General features: G+C 46.9%; 2 pseudogenes; both read right to left on the bottom strand.

The window, feature by feature from the left end:
- Positions 1-118, bottom strand: LOC142863752 (uncharacterized; annotated as a pseudogene).
- A 13,644-nt stretch (positions 119-13,762) lies between these two features.
- LOC142863705 (uncharacterized) lies at positions 13,763-13,881 on the bottom strand (annotated as a pseudogene).

Raw genomic sequence — 13,881 nt, 5'->3', positions numbered from 1 at the left:
AGCCTACGGCACCGGTATTCCCAGGCGGTCTCCCATCCAAGTACTAACCAGGCCTGACCCTGCTTAGCTTCGGAGATCAGAGGAGACCGGGCGCGTTCAGGCCGGCGTGGCCGGAGATGGCGGAGGGCGCCCCTGCCCCGCTCAAGAAGCCGAGCCTCTCTGCGCTTCCCCTCGCCGGGCCTGTTGCGTTCGCCGGCCGGGTCCAGCGGACTCCGCGGGACTGGGGAGAGGGGCGGGGCGGCGTGGGGGGCTGTCCAGACACACACACACACACACACACACACACACACACACACACACACACACACACACACGAGATGGGCCTCCACGGCTGGACCCGCCAAGGTGGAGACCTTCCAGCCCCCCTCCTCTCCTCGCCTCCTTCACCTACCTGCCCCCCACCCCCAGTGCGCCGCCACTGCTGACTGCGCACGCGCACGGGGCGCTCGACCTTTGCCCCCAGCCAGGGGCCGCCCTCCCCCACAAACCCTTTCAGCTGTGCCCCCCGCCCTGTGCGTGGGCTGTAGCCTATTCCCCATGGCCAGGGCTGGGGCACAGCGCATGGGGGAGGGGAGCGAGTGTAGGGGCGTCTCTCTCTCTCTCTCTCTCTCTCTCTCTCTCTCTCCATGTGTCCCATGGGTGGGGTGGGGTGGCGTGGTTTGTGTGGCGCTGAAGAAATCAGTCCCCTCCATCTCCTACCTCTGGAAAACGCCTAAGCCCTTGGAGAACTGCCCGCACCGCTACCGTGGGGGCCGGGACCCTCCTCTGTGTCCTCCTGTGGCCCAGCCCAAGGGGCCTGGGCCTGGCCGGGGCTGCATTGGACCCCGACCACCCCGGGGTGTGCACTTGCTAAAAATCGGCGATTAGATATTGGATTCCAGCTTCATTGAGGTCATTTCACTAATGAGTGCACCGGAAAGAGTTTCCTAATCCATCTGTGAGGGTGGCAACTGAAAGAGAATTTTAAAGCTGACAGAATAGGTGAGGAAAGGCATAGGAGATTTCCACACCCAGTAAGGAAGCCTTTCCCGAAATGGAAGGAAGAAACGAGCAAACAGAGACACCGGTAGTCCGATCGGATCAGAGTCTGCCCCTGAGAGAAAGTACCCTGACCAGGTTCACCCGTGAGTGGGTGGCGAGCTAGCGGCATTCAGAAGAGCGAGGCCCGCAGTCTGTGCGGAAGACACCTGCACTCCGGTGTGTGTGGCGTCACGATTCACAAGTAGCTCCAAATGGTACCAAAAAGGGAAGCCAGGCAGTTCCCGACGCCCCAGATGTCCTCAGCCCAGGACTGGCTGGTATGGGAACGCGAAGCCCGGCTCCTGGTCTCAGAGCGGGACAGCCAGGAGGTGTGATGTACAGTTCGGGGGTGCCCAGGAGGATGAGGCTGAAGCTGGGACTTGGCCTCAAAGTGTCCCCTCGCATGGGCAGCCCCTTCCTCTTCCGGCTCCTCTGCTCCTGGTGCCCCTCCATCCAGGGGCCAGACCTCAAAATTCACCCGCAGGAGAATCCTGGTCCCAAAGCAGCCTTCTGGGGGACCCGTGCTGAGAGAGGTTGTGGGCATGGCCCGCTGGGGCTCTGCCTGACCCAGGGCTGGGAGATGCAACCTCCCACCTCTGGGTCCCTGCAGGAAGTGTCGGCAAGAACAGGGCCGGTCCTCCAAAGGCCCAGGTGCAGGGAGCCCAGGCCGAGCAGCCTGTGGAAGAAGCCTCCAGGGCTCAGAGACACCTCAGACACTGCTACCAAAGTCCTAAGGGCATCACTTGCTCCTCCAAAGCCTCCGAGCAGACCGCGTTGTCCAGCCAGCCCCTGGGCCTCCCTGGGGTGCCCAGCACAAAAGTGCAGACAGCCACCGGACTCGCAATATCAATTTGAGGATGTTTCTGCCACCCTGAGGACCCGCAGGCCAGCTGGGACTCCGGGCAGGACAGAGAGCCCCGGAATCCGACGTGGAGAGCTGCATGTACGTCCCCATCAGGATTCGGCCCCCACCTCCGCGGCAAGGCTCTCCCCTTGTGGGGAGTGGCAGCCACAGAGCCTCAGGGAAGACACCAGGCTGGGCCCCCGCGGCACAGCCGGGGCACGTCCCCCGCATGTGAGTCGTCGCGGCCGCCCTGCTGCCGGGTTCCTGGAGGGCTTCCTGGAAGCAGCGTCCACACCAAGCCCTTGGAAGGCCCAGGGGATGGAGGAGCCCGTCAGTCAGGGGCCGAGGACGGTGACGGTGACGGGCCGGGCGGGAAGGAGCAGGCAGGGGCAGAGGAGACGGGCTGGGTAAGGGTTAGGGTTACAGTCAGGGCACAATTCACAATCGCAAAGATGTGGAAACGACCCGAATGACCATCGATCCACGGGTGCATTAATAAAATGTGGCACGTGGACACCACGGAGTGCCGTTCAGCTATGAGGAACAGCGGTGAGAGGGCACCTCTCGTGTTCTCCCGGCCAGAGCTGGAACCCGTTCCAGTAAGCCAAGTGTCCCAAGAATGGACACACGAGCACCACGTGCGTGCGCTCACCAGCAAATTGGTAGGAACCGATGGACACCTAAGTGGACACAGAGGGATCGCCTTCATCGAGTGGGTGTCGGGCGGGCCTGGGGAGGGGATGGGCATGCACATCCATTAGGAATGGGGTGGGTGCGCACCAACCGGGGCATGGGCGCACTTGAAGCTCTGACCCGACCCGAGGGGGGGGCGGGGAAAGGGCGATGCACCTGTGGACGGAAAAAATCCAAGCCCTGAAATATTTGAAAGAAGTTTCTTCTGAGCCAAATTTGAGGACCATGACCTGGAGCCACTCTCAAGAAGCCTTGAGCAAGTGGGCTCGCTGTAGCTGGGTTACAGTTTAGTTTTATATATTTTTAGAGAGACAAAGGTTATAGGCAAGGTCACAAATCAATACATGAGAGGCATACATTGGTTTGGCCCAAAAAGGTGGGACATCTCGAAGCGGGGGCTTACAGGTTATAGGTGGGTTTAAAGATTCTTTGGCTGGCAATTGGCTGAGAGGGTTAGACTTTATCTAGAAGACCAGAAAGGATATGCTTACTTTAAGATAAGGTTGTGGGCACTCTGGGAGGTCCAGACAGGAGGACATTTTAAATTTACAATAGGCGCCTCCTAAGATGTTTTAAGATGCTTTAAATTTAAGTATAGGCGCCTGCTAGGATGCTCAGTTAAGACATTTTAGATTTATGATAGGCATCTGCCAGGATGCTTGAGTTAAGACAGGGGCTTCTTATCTTTTAGGTGATGTTAATGCCATACCAGAATCAGGTCAGGAAGTAAACCACTGCTTCGTTTGGTTAACAAAAGCCGCTTTGTGGGAATTTAAGGTTTGTCAGCCTAACCCTGCTGGCCTCCTTACCATTTGCCAGCCTAACCTAGCTGGCCTCCTTAGGAAGGAGTTTTTAGCAAAAAATTAGAGTTTAGTCCTCAGTTCCCCCTGTTGGCCAAAGATCATTCCATGGAATGCATGTGTAGGCCAACAACCAGCATGATGTCCCATGGCGCTAGGAAGGCTCATATTTAGAGTTGTCTATCTGGTCCCACGGTGCTAGGAAGGCTCATTCCTAGAGTTGCCTATCTGGTCCCATGGTGCTGTAGAATAGGCGGTGTTGTATCTTAGGGGAGGGACTTGACTCTACTTGATTTAGTAGCCAATTGTTAAAAGGGGACAGATAGAGTCAGGCCTCGGGCTTAGTCTAAAAACACATCTTGGACCAGATCTATTTTGCAAGCTATCATGATCTGGGCCTTTGATTGATTTTTTTTTTCCTTTTTCTGTATCTGGTATAGCATTTACAAGAAACATATAATAATATGGCAATGAGTGTCATAAAAGTACTAAACAGAAGGTGCCCAAGAAAGTCATAGGTAGAATCAGAAGGTAGCAAGCAGCCTAACCAGCCAAAAAATCCTCTGCATGCATCATCATATTTTTTAATCAGACTTATAATATGTTTATCTTTTTTATCAACAGTCAATTGAACTTTATGGTAAATTTTATTTGAGGATTGTAAAACCGATACCAATTTGGAGTCTAATAAGTTTAATTTTTCCTCTGGCCAATTAGTCTCCATAGGTATAACATCCTGAGGAGGGTATAAATTGAATTTGAGAAACATTTGATCTTTAATATTTAAATTATTATAGGACTTGTTTACAGTTAGCAAATTTATTTTTCTCACCACCTTTGTGTTACACCATATACTAGTATTTAGGAGGGCAAAGGAGGCTTTGTTACAAAAGAAATATAATTCTATAATGTCATTTTGTTTTTTCTCCCAGCAAAATCGGCCCTTTTTCATATACCAGATGTTATGTTCTATGGGGGTGGATACTAGGGGCCAAATCTGGGAGAAATCAGGGTTTTAAGTGTTTTGAGGGCATAGCCATTTTCCTTTTTTATTTTTACAATCTGAGAGGGAAATGGGATGCCAGGTGTTTTTATCAGCTAAAATAGCCCATCGACTTTTTATGGGGAGTATTTTGGTATTATTGACAATGGTTTTAATGCCAGCTAGTTGAACTACAGGATATTGTTGAGCCTCATTTAACTTTGGTGCCAGAATTTTTAAAATATAATGTTTAAGATTACATCTACCATCTAAAAATTTTTATAGATTTGGGGAACCATATATTTTCCATAGGTGCCTAGACTGAGCCTTAGCACTGAGTATTGTAGGCCATTGTTTTATAGCCACTTTAGATTCTATTTGTAATAACATGGATATGAGTCCTTGTTGGGTCAGAGCACATGCTCGCTCCCACCTCTGGGTTTGGGCGTATGTCTTTAGGGTTTGTCTGGTCTCTTCTATCTACTTTATTAGAGCTGCATTATCTTTTAGGGCAGCTTTCCATCCCTTTTCTTTTTTTTGGAACAGCATTTTTTTTATGTGGCCTATTTTTGAGAGGGAATCTTTTTTTAGGGAATGTCTCTCCTCATTAGCTGCGAATTTAGCTTGCCCCAATATACCTAACCCAGCTCCAATTTTTTCCGTGAGATGGCGTTTTAGTCTTTTGGATGGCCAATTTTGGTGTATCCACCAGGAATGCTGTTGCCATTGTATACTAATGGCCTCAGTGCAATTTGGATAAATAGAGTTAACCCAGAACCGCTGGGTATCCCAGACAATTGTCAGATGGGTGGAGGTTACTCCTAAGTATGCCTTTGTCTGAGTGTGCCATAAGGCTTTTCAGAGGCGCCCTTGTCTTAGGGTGGAATTTGTACTGTCAGGGACTTCTGTCCACCAACTGACTCCCATAAATAGTTTTTTATGGGCAGTGTCAGTGTGGTTGGTGCTGGACAAGGGCATCCAGCCACAAGCACAGGGCTGGTGGTTGTCTGGGCAGCTTATGCTACGACAGTTTACACAGGAAGCTGCTAGGTTTCTCCCATCATACCCAGGCAGTTGTCTGAGTTTGTCATCACCAATGTCTATTGTGATGCAGTATTTTATCTGATTAGATCTCCTCAATAATCGTCCTGAGGCATTATTTGGTAAATATTTCTGCAGGGCATTATACTTGGTTAAGGCTTTATAATAGAGGTACCCTGCAAAGGAGGCCCCTCTAGGGAGATTTACAGTGGAACTGTTTCATTCAGTGGCCTTCATTTCATCCTGATCTATGTCATACCAAATGATATGATTTTTACCGGCAGGGAAGGTAGTGAGATTTGCAGGAAGCCAGGAAAAATCTTTAGGTTTAAAGAGAACAGGAGTGTGGGGTAGGCAGATAGGGGAAATTATGGGAAGGAGGATGATCAGGTGAAATATTTTTTTAATCTTAACAAGGAAATTTATAACCATATCCATTTAGAAAGTTATACCAAGGGAGATTTTACAAATCCCAAACAACCTCTTGGGGGTCTTGGTTAAGGCATTTAGGGTTTGCAGCAATATACTCTATAGCAAATAAAGTAAGAATGAGAGTTATTTTAGGGTTTATGAGGACTGGCCTGGTCCAATGTCTTGGGAAGACTGTCCGCTTCAGTTGTTGCTTTGGACGTCGCTTTGGAGGCCGATTGAGACTCAGATGTTTTCTGAAGTCGTAGGCGGGTGTCAGAGATTAATTTAGAAGTCCAGGTGTGGTCGGGAGCGTGGTCAGGCACTCGTTTTAGATGTGAGACATGAATCCAAGAGGCGACCCCCTTTAATTTTGCAGCACAAGAGTTAGTTAAGAGTACCTGGTAAGGTCTTTTTTAGCGAGGTTGTAAGGAGTCTTTGAGTTGGTGCCTTTTCCAATAAACAAAGTCACCTGGCTGTAATCCATGATCCTTGGGGTCTTTAGCTCCCGTAAGCTCACTGTGGAAAGACTCTGTTATCATCTTTGCATTATTTGTTAGAGCTTTAAGTAGTCCCTGACAATAATGTAGTATTTCTCCTTTAAGTAAGGCTGGCTCATATAAGCCCTCGTCCAGCCTCATAGGTCTCCCTGTTATTATTTTATAAGGTGATAGACAGTGCTTCCCAAAGGGAGAGGATCTAAGGTTAAGCAAAACCAGTGGGAGGGCTTTTGGCCAGGGGAGGTTAAAGGCCTCAGTTAATTTAGCTGATTGAGTTTTTATTGTGCCATTTGTTTGTTTTACCAACCCAGACGACTGAGGATGATAGGCACAATGGAAATGTTGTATTATGGGCCAAATTTTGCAGATGGATTGGATAATTTGTCCTGTAAAGTGAGTTCCACGATCACTGTGTAACTCAGAAGGGATTTCCCAAACTGGAATGATTTTTTCCAGCAGTATTTTGCCTACTGTTAAGGCAGTAGCCCTCCGACAAGGAAATGCTTCTACCCAGTGGGAGAACATGCAAACCAGGACCAATACATATTTGTAATTCTGGGATGGTGGCATCTGGATAAAATCCAGTTGCCAAACTTTAAATGGTCCTGCAGGCAAAGGAAAGTGGCCTTGGGAGCCATGCAAAGGCTTGCCAGGGTTATGTTCTGGACATATAGTATAACGAAAATATACCTTTTGGGCTATTGTGGGGGATGGTTTTTAGAAATATTGTTTTTTTCATAATATCATTTTTTCAGGGGCCCAGTGAGTCATTTTATGAATGAATTGAAGGAGAGGAAATTGTGCACCTAAAGGAACTATAGGTTTTTTGTTGGGACCCAGCCACAACTCCCTATTTGGGTCAAATACACCTCCCTTTTGCTGCCAGATTTGTTTTTTTTTTAGGGGTTGATGCCTATTGGTACTGTAAAAGAATGTTAGTGAGAGTGTCGGTGGGTCGGAAGGGGCATTCTCGTACAGGACAGGTCATCTTTCCTAGGGCAGCATTCTTTGCTGCAGCATCAGCTAGATTGTTTCCCTTAGCTATTTTAGTGTTATCTTTGGAATGCCCAGGAATTTTTATGATTGCCAGTTGTTTAGGCATTTGAATTGCTTTTAATAGCTCTGAGACTTGGTGCCCATTTCTTATAGGTTGTCCAGATGAGGTAAGAAATCCTCTCTGTTTCCATAGCATGCCAAAATCATGGGCTATTTTAAAGGCATAGCGGCTATCAGTGTATATATTAGCTACCTTCCCTTCAGCCAAAATATAAGCTCTAGTTAATTCTATTAATTTAGCCATTTGGGCTGATTTTACTCCTTTGAGTTGGGCGCTTTTTATTATGTCTACCGTGGAAGTGACAGCATATCCCGCCTGATAATGTCCCTGATGGTCCTTTAAATAAGAACCAAATTAACTCAGCATTCTCGATAGGAGTTTCCTGCAAATCTGCTCTAGGAGAGAGTAAGATATCAGTTAGTAGACTGCAGTCATGTTTTTCCTCTTGCTCACCTGGAAGAGGGAGAAGAGTTGCAGGGTTAAGAATATTGCAGCGCTTCAAAGTGATGTTAGGGGCAGGAAGCAAAAGCACTTTATAGGCGACTTACAGAATAGTGTTGAGTGTGGTGAGAGTTTAGGAGAGATTCCACAGAATGAGGGGCATAAATTATTAGTGGGGACCCCAGGACAAATTTCTCAATTTTTTTATATAAAATGGCTGCAGCTGATATGGCTCTCATATAAGGGGGGTGTCCTTTTGCTACTGGGTCTAACTGTTGGCTGAAATAACCAACTGGCCTGTGACTGTCGCCATGCTTTTGAGTTAATACTCCAAGCGCATTTCCATCTACTTCATGTATAAAAAGGAAAAAAGGAAGGCTATAGTTTGGGTGTCCTAAAGCAGGTGCCTGGGTAAGAGCCTGTTTTAAATCCTCTATATATTGCTTTTCACTTTCCCCCCAGCAAATTGGGTCTGGTTGGTGATGCTTTAGTTTTTTGTATAAGGGCTGGGCCATTAATGAGTAGTTTGGAATCCAACTTCTGCAGTAGCCTGTTAGCCCTAAGAACCCTCTTAATTGTTTTTTTGTTTTGGGCAAAGGAAAGGCCATGATGGCAGAGATTCTTTCTGGGTTTATAAGAAGTCCTTTGGGAAAATTGTGTGCCCTAAGTATTTAACTTGGGGGAGCCTAAATTGTAATTTATCTCTGGACACTTTGTGTCCCTTTAAGGCAAGCTGTTGCAGCAGGTATATAGTGTCTTCTCTGCATTCACTCAGGGAGGGTGAACACAACAGCAAATCATCCACATACTGAATCAGAGTAGATTCATTTTGGAATACAATATCATCTAAATCTGCCTTTAATATTTGAGAAAAATATGTAGGATTTTCAGAGTAACCCTGGGGCAAGACTGTCCATGTATACTGGCGATTTTCCCAAGTGAAGGCAAAAAGATATTGACTATCCTGATCTACAGGTAGGCTAAAGAAAGCACTGCATAAGTCAATGACAGAGAAGTGGCTGGCAGTGATAGGAATATTGGACAGTAAGGTGTGGGGGTTAGGGACGACAGGATGCCTCGGAACCACTGTTTTATTTATGGCTCTTAGGTCCTGAACAAACCGCCAGCCTTTCCCATTTGGTTTTCTGACTGGGAGGATTGGTGTGTTACAAGGGCTGGTGCAGGGTATTGTGAGTCCTTTATCTAAGTAGTCCTGAATGATTGGCTTGATTCCTAGTAAGGCTTCAGGCCTAAGGGGGTATTGTTTAATGTTTGGCAGGGGTTTAGACTCATCTATGGTGATCTCTATGGGAACTGCTGGCTTAATTTGTCCAATATCCATGGAAGAGTTTGCCCATAGAGAATCTGGTATTTTGGATAAGAAAGGCTCTACGTCCCCCTGTTCAAAATCTCCATTAACCTCAGCAAGCATGATACTGCATGTAGGGTTTTGTAAGTCTTCTGTGTCTCCCAAATTGAGAATCATCTCTCCCTTCTGTGAAAATGAGATGTGGGCATTATGGGTCTCTAAGAAATCCCGTCCCAGCAGGTGTATAGGAGCACTATCTATTAAAAGGAAAACATGCTGTCCTATAAGCTCTCCCAATTGATATTGGAGTGGATCAGATTTAAAGGCAACAATTGGGCAGTTTGAAACCCCTACCATTTGAATTTTTACTTTACTTTGAGGGAGAGGGTTTTTAATTAAGGTAGGGTTGAGGACTGACAGCGTGGCACCAGTGTCCACAAGGGCTCTGGTGTCTTTTTTTATTTTTATTTTTTTTTTGAGACAGAGTCTCGCTTTGTTGCCCAGGCTAGAGTGAGTGCCGTGGCGTCAGCCTAGCTCACAGCAACCTCAAACTCCTGGGCTCGAGCGATCCTTCTGCCTCAGCCTCCCGAGTAGCTGGGACTACAGGCATGTGCCACCATGCCCGGCTAATTTTTTATATATATATCAGTTGGCCAATTAATTTCTTTCTATTTATAGTAGAGACGGGGTTTTGAACTCCTGACCTTGAGCAATCCGCCCGCCTCGGCCTCCCAAGAGCTAGGATTACAGGCATGAGCCACAGCGCCCGGCCTGGTGTCTTTTTTATTTATGGATATTTCTATTTCCCCTAGAGTGTTTGTTAGAAGTAAGGGGAAAACCCTCTCTATTCCCTCGGAGCCTCCCTATTCTGGTTTTAAAGTTTCTTTGGTGCCTCCCTCTAAGGCCTTTTGCTCCTTTTGTGCAAGCACCCATTTAAGTTTTTTACAATCTTTTTTAAGGTGTCCCTTTTTTTTGCAGTAATAATAAATCACTTTCTCGGTGGCCAGCTGCGATCTCTGCAGGGGACGGAACCCCTCCGACCTTTTGACTTGGTTACTAAGTTGCTTTAGCTGTAAACTCATAATCTTGGAGGCCGTTTTCTTTTGCTTCTTAACTATTGTTTGTGACAACTGGCTGCTAGTGGGCAGAGAAGCCCAGGCCACATTATTTTTTTTTTATCAGGGTTACTAATTTGTCGTCTAAGCCTTGTACAAATCCAGAATTTAGTAAAGTGTCACTTTTACCATGCTCAAAATTTTTAGGAGGTATCCCTGAATATTGTTTGAATGTTTTCTTAAACCTGTTATAAAAGTCAGGTATGGTTTTATTTGGGCGTATTTTACATTGTTGCACTTTTGCCCAATCTATAACTTTAGGGAAAATCTGTGGTAAGTTTTTATAGAGGCGGTCACAGAGCTCCCTGCATTTTTTTTTTATTTGCATCTATTTTATCAAAATCTTTTAAAGGTTGTTTTTAACCTGCTACCCTGAACCATTTTTTAGCTTTGTTTTTGGGGACTAGTAACTCAATTAGCTGATACAGGTCAGAGAAACCTGGATCATAGGTCTTAAGTGTTAATTGGAATTCTCTGGCAAACCCAAGGGGGTCTTGAGTTGGATCAGGGAACCCAGACACCAGAGCCTTTAACTCTGTCTTGGTCCAGGGTGTATATAATATATTAGGGTCCCCTCTCCCAGTGGGTTTTATTTTAAAGGGAGCAACAACTATTTTATCTTCTTTTTTAGCTATTTTTGATCCTTTTACAGCTCGAGGCGAAGGAATAGGGGAAGGAGGGGGGAAAATGAAATCATCAGGATAAGGAAATTTAGAGAACAGAGGGTTAGGGGGAGCAGAAGGAGAGACAATTTTTGGAGCGTTCCTGATTTTAGAAGCGGCTTCTGCTAGTTTCTTTAATTCTGAGACAGTCTCAAGTATTTTTTTATTAACTTCCTGGAGGGAGGCAAGTTTATCATTCTCTCTTTTGGATGATTCCAAGTGCCAGCAATAGTATGATTTTTATTTATTTTTCTTAATTGGAGAACCTAGTTTTTTTAGTTTAGCGTGCAAGAAAACCAATTTGGGAATATTGAAAGTTCCCCATTTTGGAAACCTCAGACCTAGGTCATCTTTAGTAAGATCTTTCCATTTATATAAATACTTGCAAGTAGAGGCGCCATAATTATTAAACATAAAATCAGCTGGGGTGCCTGAAGGAGGTCGTTCTTTTTGCCTTTTCTCATTTTTACATAATTTGTTTCCCATTTTTTTTTTTTTTTTAAGAAGGAACCGAACTGTGGTCTAGGGTTTGGTGTAGTGGATCAGAGTGTGCTGCTTGTGGGTGGGGCTCCTCAGTGCTTCACCACTGATTCGGTCCCACCCTCTTATGTGTCCCAGTTTCTCTCTTTGGGGGTCTAGTACCTCTGAGAGGGCTCAAAACGCCGAGTGATCAGCTCTTATGCGCGTTTTCTGGAGGAGCCTTTTTTAAAATTAATTTGTTGGGCGGTTCCCTGTGGGGCTACTCGCACCTCAGGAATCGCCCCAGGCAACTCCCAATCAGGGCTCTGGTCACCCAGGGCTACCTTAGGTCTGGGAGGAGTAAGCTGCCCCTTATCTTTGGAGCTGAGAAACTCAGTCTCTCATTTATCTATGAATAGGACAGTTGGGTTCCTTATGCAAATATGCAGACAAGCCAATCGAAATTGGTCTTTGAGAGGAAAAAGGCAGCAGAGAAAGCCCTTCAGAGTGCACTTTTACATCAAATTAGGGTCCCAAACAACAATTTTTAGGAAGAGAATAGACAGCTCAGAATAAACTGGGACCTTTGACCAAGAGTGGGAGGTCCGGATCTCAGGAGGACTTACCGGTTCCCGCCGGAGGAGCGGCTCGAAGTCGGAAGGGCTTCAATGGGCCCGTGCTGATACCTTAGCTCCGGGTTCGGGCGACTCCTTCGGGGGTCCCGAGTCTTCTCTGAGATCCTGCCGACTACGCCAAAATTGTGGACGGAAAAAATCCAAGCCCTGAAATATTTGAAAGAAGTTTATTCTGAGCCAAGTTTGAGGACCATGACCCGGAGCCACTCTCAAGAAGCCTTGAGCAAGTGGGCTCGCTGTAGCTGGGTTACAGCTTAGTTTTATATATTTTTAGAGAGACAAAGGTTATAGACAAGGTCACAAATCAATACATGAGAGGCATACATTGGTTTGGCCCAAAAAGGTGGGACATCTCGAAGTGGGGGCTTACAGGTTATAGGTGGGTTTAAAGATTCTTTGGCTGGCAATTGGCTGAGAGGGTTAGACTTTATCTAGAAGACCAGAAAGGATATGCTTACTTTAATTTTTTTTTTCTTTTGAGACAGAGTCTCACTTTGTTGCCCAGGCTAGAGTGAGTGCCGTGGCATCAGCCTGGCTCACAGCAACCTCAATCTCCGGGGCTCAGCGATCCTGCTGCCTCAGCCTCCCGAGTAGCTGGGACTACAGGCATGTGCCACCATGCCCGGCTAATTTTTTGTATATTTTTAGTTGGTCAATTAATTTCTTTCTATTTTTGGTAGAGACGGGGTCTCGCTCAGGCTGGTTTCGAACTCCTGACCTTGAGCAATCCGCCCCCTCGGCCTCCCAAAGTGCTAGGATTACAGGCGTGAGCCACCATGTGTGGCAGGATATGCTTACTTTAAGATAAGGTTGTGGGCACTCTGGGAGGTCCAGACAGGAGGACATTTTAAATTTACAATAGGCGCCTGCTAGGATGTTTTAAGATGCTTTAAATTAAAGAATACGCGCCTGCTAGGATGCTCAGTTATGACATTTTAGATTTATGATAGGCATCTGCCAGGATGCTGGAGTTAAGACAGGGGCTTCTTATCTGTTAGGTGATGTTAATGCCATACCAGCATCAGGTCAGGAAGTAAACCACTGCTTCATTTGGTTAACAAAAGCCGCCTTGTGGGAATTTACCATTTGCCAGCCTAACCCAGCTGGCCTCCTTAGGAAGGAGTTTTTAGCAAAAAATTAGAGTTTAGTCCTCACACCCGACCTTAACATTGGTACCCCCACAGTATGCTGGGGGAAAATGAGAAATAAATGAATCAGAAAACAGGGGGGAGGGAGGCACGGGCAGTACATGTCACCTCAATACTTGTACTCCCATAATCTGCTTGAAAAGAGAGAGAAAAGGAAATGCAACAATAGAGATAAGAGACACTTTTTAAGAAAATGAATCCGAAAAGAAATGTAAAATGGGGCCTGTCCAGCAGCTCTGGGTGTGACTCCGGATCCCCCAACATCAGGTGCCACCACCAAAGATTCCTACAGTGTAGCCCATAGAACTCCCAAAGCAACGGGACGAGTTCTGGTCACATACTTGCTCAAAATGACATCCTGGGAATTCTTCTGCAACTCCCTCCCCTCTCAGACTCTCAAGGTTCTCAAGGTTTCCTCCAGCATGTCGGTCCCACACACCAGAGCTTTGGTCTGACACCTGACAGTAGAGATGGCACGCATGCTGCCGCGTGGCAGTGGTGTCACGGCTCGGGACAAGAGGAGGCCCCACGGCGCCGGGTAGGGCGCCAGGCACCGCGGCGGGCACTGAGGGTGGGGGTGATCCGCCGGACCGCCGCCCCACTCCCAGAAAGGGGACAGAACAAGAGGCAAAAAGGAAAAAAAAAAAAAGCCTATGGCACCCGGTATTCCCAGGCGGTCTCCCATCCAAGTACTGACCAGGCCCGACGCTGCTTAGCTTCGGAGATCAGACGAGATCGGGCGCGTTCAGGGCAGCGTGGCCAGAGAT

Source organism: Microcebus murinus, chromosome 22, assembly GCF_040939455.1.
Source record: "Microcebus murinus isolate Inina chromosome 22, M.murinus_Inina_mat1.0, whole genome shotgun sequence".
NCBI classification, from domain to species: Eukaryota; Metazoa; Chordata; class Mammalia; order Primates; family Cheirogaleidae; genus Microcebus; species Microcebus murinus.
The sequence above is the reverse complement of the archived record's forward strand: the minus strand, read 5'-3'. Positions and strand labels throughout refer to the sequence as shown.